General features: G+C 39.3%; 1 long non-coding RNA gene across 1 annotated transcript; it reads right to left on the bottom strand.

Moving 5' to 3' along the window:
* Positions 1-5,038: 5,038 nt before the first annotated feature.
* Positions 5,039-8,016, bottom strand: LOC143136639 (uncharacterized). Its single transcript, XR_012989366.1, has 3 exons — positions 7,931-8,016; positions 7,742-7,843; positions 5,039-7,656 (listed from the first exon to the last, which is right to left on the bottom strand). It is a non-coding gene; the product is annotated as an uncharacterized LOC143136639 (long non-coding RNA).
* Positions 8,017-8,426: the final 410 nt, after the last annotated feature.

The following is an 8,426-nucleotide window of genomic DNA, read 5'->3' on the forward strand; positions in this document are numbered from 1 at the left end:
TGAATAAAAATGAATAGTACCAAGAGCGTTAGATCAACACCGTCGTTACCACAGGATGTGCACACTTGAGAATGACGGTAGTCCATTGAAGTGCAGCAGCCTACGGTAGGCTAAATGGGATCGTTGAGTGCTGACGGCAGCATACGTCGTTCGCATCATGTGCCACGCATTCTTACGAGTAAATCGCGTGTAGGTAGGTTGAGGCAGGCATGGATGGCTTTGCTATGGATGGAACTTTGGGGGTTGCATAGGCTATGGAGGGCCTTAAAACCAAATTATATGAAGCGTTATTTTAAAGGTTGCCTGTGGAATTATGTAGGATTCGATCGTCTTGAAAACATCCACACTCTTCCATTGACTTGCATTGTATTTAACAATGTGCCACATGTGGTACAAAGTGGTATTACAAGAGAGCCAGTGGAGATCTTCAGTGGACATCAGTACATTCAGAGTTTACTTTATTAGGCTCATTTGCATATTATGAACGTTCATGGAAATTCAGCTGAAGAATATGCGCATGTGCGTGTTTTCATCTACTGTGCTATGCGAGTTAAAAATGGACACTAATCTAGGGAGTTCTGTGGGATCAAAACCTAAGGTCGTCAGGGCAACATTTACGGAAACACACAGGTAGAAATGCAAAAAATGCAAATATATGTGGATAAATTGCTTCTGTTAATTGTGCTTGATTTGTAGCAAATTCAATTTCTATGTGCATTAGGAGATTGAATGTGCATTTCAGTGTTTCCAGTCAGGATTTGCAATGACTCCTGAAACTGAAAGTTTGAACAATGGTTATCTGTAACCGTGGTTCTATGAGTTTCAGATGAGCACCAGAGGAGCTACATTAAGCACCTGGATATCCGTCACGTGTACATCCAGGTGCAGTAACCTGTGACATGCCCTTTGCCCCCGGCACAAAAAGCATTTCAACCCAGGAGGTGACCTCTTGCCATGGGTAAACAGGTTAAGGTGTGTGTACTGTCAGCGCTGGTAGTCTTCTTACCCAGACTAGTTGGAGCAGTGAATTTTCGCCCTACAAAAGACTGCGACTAGCTGCAATTATTGCAAATATTTTCTGTTTCATGTAGATGAGTTCTCTGGCAACAGTTTTCAGTTTTTCAGTACTCCACCAATCCATCAATCAGGGTGTATCCTCCAATTCGGTGCAGTCCACCTTCTGCTTTTCTGCTTGTCCGGCAAGGTTTGTATTAGTTGTTATCTGTTATTTTCATTTTCATTATAGACTAATCCTCATTATACAACAACATATATATAATCTGTCATAATTTGTATCATTTGCATGTTGAAGGTGAAATGCTTGCTGTGCATTATTGAGCAATGCATGAGCATGCACAATCTGCTTCCAACAGACCAGCCAAAGTAATATTTGATCTTTCTTTCCCTGTTTAAATAATGTGTTAGGCTCCTACATTACAACAGCATTGTACTGTATTATAAATTCCAGAAAGAATATAGTGGATGAGACCCTGGTGAACCTGGTCATCAAAGACTCCCAACCCTTTTTTATTATTATGGATGACCTGGGGTTTAGGGAGCTCATGTGATGGTTCCCTCATTCGTTCTTCCAACTAGAAAGGCACTTATAAATGTGGAATGTGTATATGAATAGAGTAAAGTAGTTCATGGTTAAGCCATTAGAATGAATAATAATGATTCCTGTTTTCATCCTGCAGGCTTTGAGGGCAATGACTGATACCAAATACCAGGAGGCTAAGGAGAAGGCCAAAGAGAGGTTGGAGACTGTTGTGGCTGTTAGCCTAACATCCAGCATGTAGACATCCATCCTGACAATGACTTAGCCGGCAGGCCGCAACCCCCCCCCCTCCCCCCAAAAAAAAGAGAGAGAGAAAAGAGAAAAAAAAAAAATAACATTTTTGTATCATTTAAATGATAATAATGACAAAGTCATTTTGTTGTAGAATATTAATTTCTTAAGAAATACTGCTAATTTAATGCTGTTTAACTCATTTATAAATGCAATGTCACTTTAAGAGCATGTTTAGCTCTCAATGGTCTTTTGCCAGCTCCATTCAAATATAGCCTATGGCTAGTGTTGTGCCTATGGCTGTGCCCTCTCACAGTTAATAAATAGTCAGTAGGGGGAACTACTGTTGCCTTGATGATTTCCTTTTTGAAGTTTCTTATAAAAAGGAGATATCAATTATCAATAATAATAAGCCAGCTGGAACCTGCCACTCTGCATGCGTGCTCAAATGTGTTCCCAATTCAATGGAGTAGCATAATGTTCAAGTTAGATCTGCTGCAATGGAGATTACAAAGATCATCTCTATGTAACATGCTGTCTTGACATTGACATTGTAAACGTTCTCTAAGAAGAGTGAAAAGCAGCGAGCAGCCTATGATAACCTAATTAAATGCTCGGCGGGCCGTATTAATGAGTGTGGCGGGCCGGATCTGGCCCATTGGCTGTAGTTTGGCCACCCCTGCCATAAACCATTGTTTCCGTTTCAGTATGCCCACATTCCACACATAGAGGGAGAGCAGTTAGCTAACAAACATTCAGAAAAAGTCCTGTTTGGCAAATTTAAGGAAAAGTCAGTAAAGGGGCTATTGCACACAATTTTAGGGTGCTGAATTCAAATATTTTGTTTACCAAGCTCAATTTTGAGTTTTAAGCTTGCTAATTAGCATAATTCACATACTTTTTGGTTTTGCCATCAGATATCATAGGACTTGCAAAAAATAAGGCATTAATAAACTCTTTATGTATCAGATATGTTGTAGGACAGGACAGGAATTACCCCAATGACCCTCAAGTAGCAAAGGAAAATAAGCTAAAATTAAAATCTAAATTGAAATAATAGCTAAAATTCAGTATGAAGTTTAGAAACAAAATAGATTCCTTGATAATTGATAGAATAGTAGGTGACTGCTCATTTTTTCTGTAGAAAGTACTTTGTCACTAACTATTATGAACAGTTGTCAGTCTTTACAGAGGATTTACACTGTAACTTAACTAGGCGACTGTGCTTGCCTAGTTAAAACATCTCACTGGTGCTCTTTTCTATCATTCAGCCATGCAGAAAAATGGAAGAGTGCATGTTTGAGGAGTGCTGAAGAGTGCTATGGAGATTGCATTATTTGCAAAAAAATTAGACAAGATATCATTTATAGTGCAACAAAAAGAAACATTCTCCAGCACATCATTACTGCATATGATGCTGAAAGGGAAGTTGACCTACTGTAGGACAAATCCTCAGCTATGAACTGATTAATGTCCCTACACTGTAGCTATTACAGATAGTGATGGTTATTTGTGAAGTGGAAATAAGTCTATCCTCACTCAAGTGCTGTCTAGCAATGTGGAATGTCCAGTAGTGATCACTGCAAAAACTGCTCATTCAACACTGGTAATAGATGCTCAAGATCTAGTTATGTCTTCAGGACACCCATCTGACTGCAGCACATTTAAGAAGTATGCAGGAAAGTTTGTATTACTGATGATAATGTGCTTGCTGCCAAGGAACCAGTTTCCACTTTAGAATGGGAGCCAATCTCCCAGTTATTAAGTGCTATTTCACACAGCAACCTGGGCAGTAAAATGCAGCAATGAGGTTGAGCCATACACTTGCTTATTCTACAACTGTTCTCCTACTATTTGGGATTTATTCAGACAGTATACAAGTAGGTTATGCATATTCTATTTTGGTACTTACTACTAATTAGTATGTAGAGATCAAGGCTTACAAGGTCATTATTAAGATTATATCAATAATAAAGGCCTAATTCGTCATGAACAAGAAATTTGTGAATACACACCTAACAAATGGTTAATGTTGCCTAACACATGCCTTACAAGTCACTAATACAGGTATTAATTAGGTATGTATTGGTGGCTAACATGTGAACCTTAAAATAAAGTGTTACCGAAACTTTTGTATTGTTATCTGGTATTTGTTATGTGGTAGCAAATTATGTTAACTATCAAAAATAGACCTAATGTACAGTAGGAATGCACACAGATATTGCAACAGGCCTATGTGTTTAAGACCTGAGTGGTTGAAACGTACTTATTAAATTACACTGGGAGCAAAGAAGACTATCTTCACTTTTTCCCTTTGCAACTGTCAAAGAAATCCCATAAACACGGGATGGCCTAGGATAGCCTACATCAGATGGCCTAAAGATTAGGCTCTTCGGCATAGCATTTAGTGATTTGCATGCACTGACCTTGATCTTGCTTACTTTGGCTATTTGAAGGTGCCATGTGTAAGAATTGAGGTAAGAATATCCAAAAAATGAGCTAAACACAAAGAAATAAGGGTGATGATGTCATTAAAAAAATGACAAGGTATAGTGCTGCAGAGATATCAACCTGAATTAGCATGCTAAATTACTAGCCACAGCCCGACAGGTGTCATAATACCAGTTTCGGCCATGGGAGGCGGTATGCGGGCAACATAACCGCCAGCCAAACTGCAATACACGTTTCTTGGTTGTTACTCTAGGGTAGACCAACTCACTTTCTGGAGGTATACTGCCCCCATCTTTTATGGAATGTGGAGTATGAATTGATTTTTGGCGGACATTACACATGGTGCTGTTAAAGGTAATTTATTGCCAAAACACCACAACATATAAATGAGCTATAACAAACAATAAAGGACTTAATCACACACAAACTACTATTTTACAGACTACAAAAATAATAATTGTGTAGGAAGTTTAGAAGTTTAAAACCCAGAATTGACCAAAATGCACCAAATTCAACACAAATAACTCAATACACTTGGAGGAGGCCTGTGTCCTTTCTTTTCCAGATATTTTAGGATTTGGATATCGTTTCAGTATCGAGTATCAAGATATTTATGGCAGGTATTGTATCGAAGTCATAATTTTGGTATCATGACAACACTATGCCAGAGCCACTCTGTTTTCTAGATGTCGAGTATCGGAGGCTCTACCACCAACAAGTGATGCTGCTCAATGGCATATTAGAAGAGCACATTATCAAGCTCTAGTATGGAAGCAAGCACACATAACAAATCCAGTGTTTTTTACTTGTCGGTTGTTGCTGATGGTAGATGGAGTTCTGCATTAGGCTTATTCCCTCTATCTAAGTTCATATGTACTGTATGATATATTCTTGAAGGTTATCTGTGCAACTTGTTATTTTGATGAAATGCATTAAACACCACATGAGTGACTCACTATGTTAGCAATAAAAATATGGTTGTGTTTTGATTAGAATTTCCGAGTTTATTACATGTTAACTGTAATCATGTTCCCATTAATATGTTAACTATAGTATGACGTTTTAGTGATTACTTTAGAAATCAACCCAATTTAGGGAAAAATAAGCAAAGAAAATCGCTATTTTATGTTAAAATGCTGATTATGCGGCTTAGAACTCAGAATTGAGCTTGGTAAACACCATATTCAGAATCAGCACCCTCAAATTAGGTAAGAAGGGTGGTTTACCAACTTTTCCTCAAATTTGCAGTCAGAAGTTCTCTTCTGTGAAGCTGCTCTCCCTCTAACATCACTTCATTAACATGCACTCTTACACAATATGTTTTTTTTTTTTCTTTTCTGAGACCAGTTGGAGCAGTTTCATATCTCCGTTGTTGAGATTTCACACAAGTGGCAACATGACAACATTTACACAAGATTGATTTGTTTAGTGTGGTTCACATTGGGGGAGAAGTACATTAGTTCAAGAAAACACTGGGCTCCCATAATTTATCTAAGCTCTCTTGTGGAAAGTATGATTCGTGTGTAGAATGGGCACACCGTAAACAAAAAAAGTGTGACCAAGTTGAATAAATCACTCAAAATTCAAAGAAAGTAATCACAATGAATTCACCATCATCAAACATGTTCTAAATGCCAAGCTTTCAGGGACTTAACAATTTCACAGTGGGAATGGACAGCCCCAAGCCCCCACAAAATGTTTCTTGGTGTTTTAAACCCCCAATGTTGTCTTCAAGGCAGCGCTGCCTGGAAGGCACTAGGGTTAGGCATGGTTAGGATCAGGTGCCTTTAAGTCATTGGTGGCAGTGCTGCCTGGAAGACGACACTGGGGGCTTAAAACACCATTGAGCCCACAAAGTTAACGGAAACGTGCATCCAAATCTGTTAGCCTCAAATATTTAATTTAGGGTACTTTACACAGACAATAACACAATAAGACTATGTTTACATTTAAATACATGTGTTGTGCGCACAGGATTGTGGGTGTTCCAAGCACGCTGAGGATACACATGTGCATCCTCAAACAAATTGGTAAAACAAAGGACTTGGTCCTTGGTAAAATTTGATGCTTGACATTGGAATGGTAATTTGGTGGGACTCAATTGACGCAAAATCCTTCAAATAGCTGAAATGATACCTTAAATCAAATGGGACTCAAACCACAGTTGAGAAATGTGCACAACACATGGAATGCGTCTGAAGAAGAAGTGGAAGACAGCACAGCGATACAGTGCAGGGACGTGCACAGACATTTTGACGGGCTATTGCTCTTACCTGAAAAAAGGGCACCCCTCCCCCCTTTTTGGTTGGGGGGTTTAAAGAATATTCTATAAATTACATAATGGCTATTTTCATTACAGTATCCGGTGTTTGCAATCTATTTGAGTTTTTTTCTTTTTGACATTTTGGTTTGGACACAAAAAATCTGTAGGCTACCTTAATAAGGTCATCAGACATTTTTGAAGAGGCCTATATCACCCATTTTCAGAAATTAGCCTAAACTGTCCGGCCATGACGGAGTCCAGTAACATTTGTGTGTATTGATAGCTTACTCTTACATGTAGCCTAGTTGACAACAAATTTTAGCTATCTTCTATCATTCTGACTGAATACCCTGCAATGCTGAATGACTGTCTAAAGTGTGTGTGGTACCTGACATGCAGAATACCTACTCTGACTACGCCACCGCCTAAACCCAGGCGGGAGAAACCTATAAGCTCTCTAACGTGGCTGGTTCTCGGCCTTCCCCACAAAGGAACAGTTAACAAAAGGCATATGCGAAATACTCAAATTAATTACAAATAGTATAAATACAATCCAGAATGTAAGTAAGAAAGACTGCATGGGATAACTGGCTGAGACTCCTCAGGCTAATAAGGTCGGGTCAACACACACAGCTCCCGTCTTGGAGAGGGGCCCTGGTGAGAGAGGGAGAGAGAGAGACAGCAAACCCAGCACCACAAAAGAATGCAACACGGCAAGCACTGCAAACACAAGTAGTAAATACCACTACAGGATACCAAAATACCACACTGTGTTGTTTACCAGTACACACCGAGAAAATATCTCCCTCCATGTGGCACCCAACCTGAAAAGAGCAGTACCGAGTTGCGGATCCTGCCTTGTACAAAGACAGCCTATATGATAGGACAAAAGAGGAACAGCCAGCTCCCAGCACAAGCAGTTATAGAGAGACAATGCAAACAAACAAAAAGACAAACAAAATGAAAGCAAACAAACAAACCCAAAAACTAACAGTAAAACAGTGGCTGGCCTGGTCCCTTTTAAAGAAATGGTACATATTAGTTACCATGTACATTCCACAATGGACATATGTAGTAAATATAAGCCTACTTTGCAAGAGCGTTCACTACTCCCCACAGCACAGTGACACAGGAAGAAAGGAACATTCCAGTGCTACAGATTTAAAGAAACATAGTTAATTGATTTATAACTACCAATGTAAACAAACAACTAAGATCATAAATATAAAACAAATTACCAGAGCATCAGTGTCTGTAGCCCAGCACTCATAAATCTTAAAATCAGGCAGTCACCTCAGTGTCCTCCATGAAGAGTGAAACACATGGTTCTAGCATTCACCCTGATAAGTTAAAACAAGTCATGAGAAGTGAGTTCTACAAACAAACACAAACACAAACACACACACACGGAACATCATATTCATTACCTGCATGACAGGGGACCTTAACAGTCACAAAGAGCAAGTGGTGGAAGCAGCAAGAGAATGTGAGCTCTCAACAAACCAAACTTTATAACTTCCTAGTTAGTCATGTGACCTGCCCCATGTGACCACGCTTGCAGTCACACAAGCCACACTGGTTGCCAGTGCAGGTGGGCACATAAACCAGAAACCCCCACATGTGTCTAGTCTATTGTTTAGACTAGACTATTTTCCCTACATAGTGCAAGGCCAATATAATTGCTTTGCCTACTGTAAACTGACAAATTATCATTATTTTTCGAAAACCCACTGTTTGGAATATAGGCTATAGCCTACTGCTGACCCAGCACATCCTTTCTTTCGATCTTTTCACCCAGCTGTATGTAGATGTCAAATGTGAAAAATGAAAAACTAAATAATTTCCAACAATAGGCTACCTCTCGTATCGACTGAACTCGACACTGTGAAACTATGTGCCACAATGTTGCTGTCTACAGTAGCC

The sequence above is a fragment of the Alosa pseudoharengus genome, unplaced genomic scaffold, assembly GCF_046254945.1.
Source record: "Alosa pseudoharengus isolate Yale_2024_CS ecotype anadromous, Long Island Sound unplaced genomic scaffold, YU_APseudo_1.1 YU_APseudo_1.1_scf_20, whole genome shotgun sequence".
NCBI lineage: Eukaryota > Metazoa > Chordata > Actinopteri > Clupeiformes > Clupeidae > Alosa > Alosa pseudoharengus.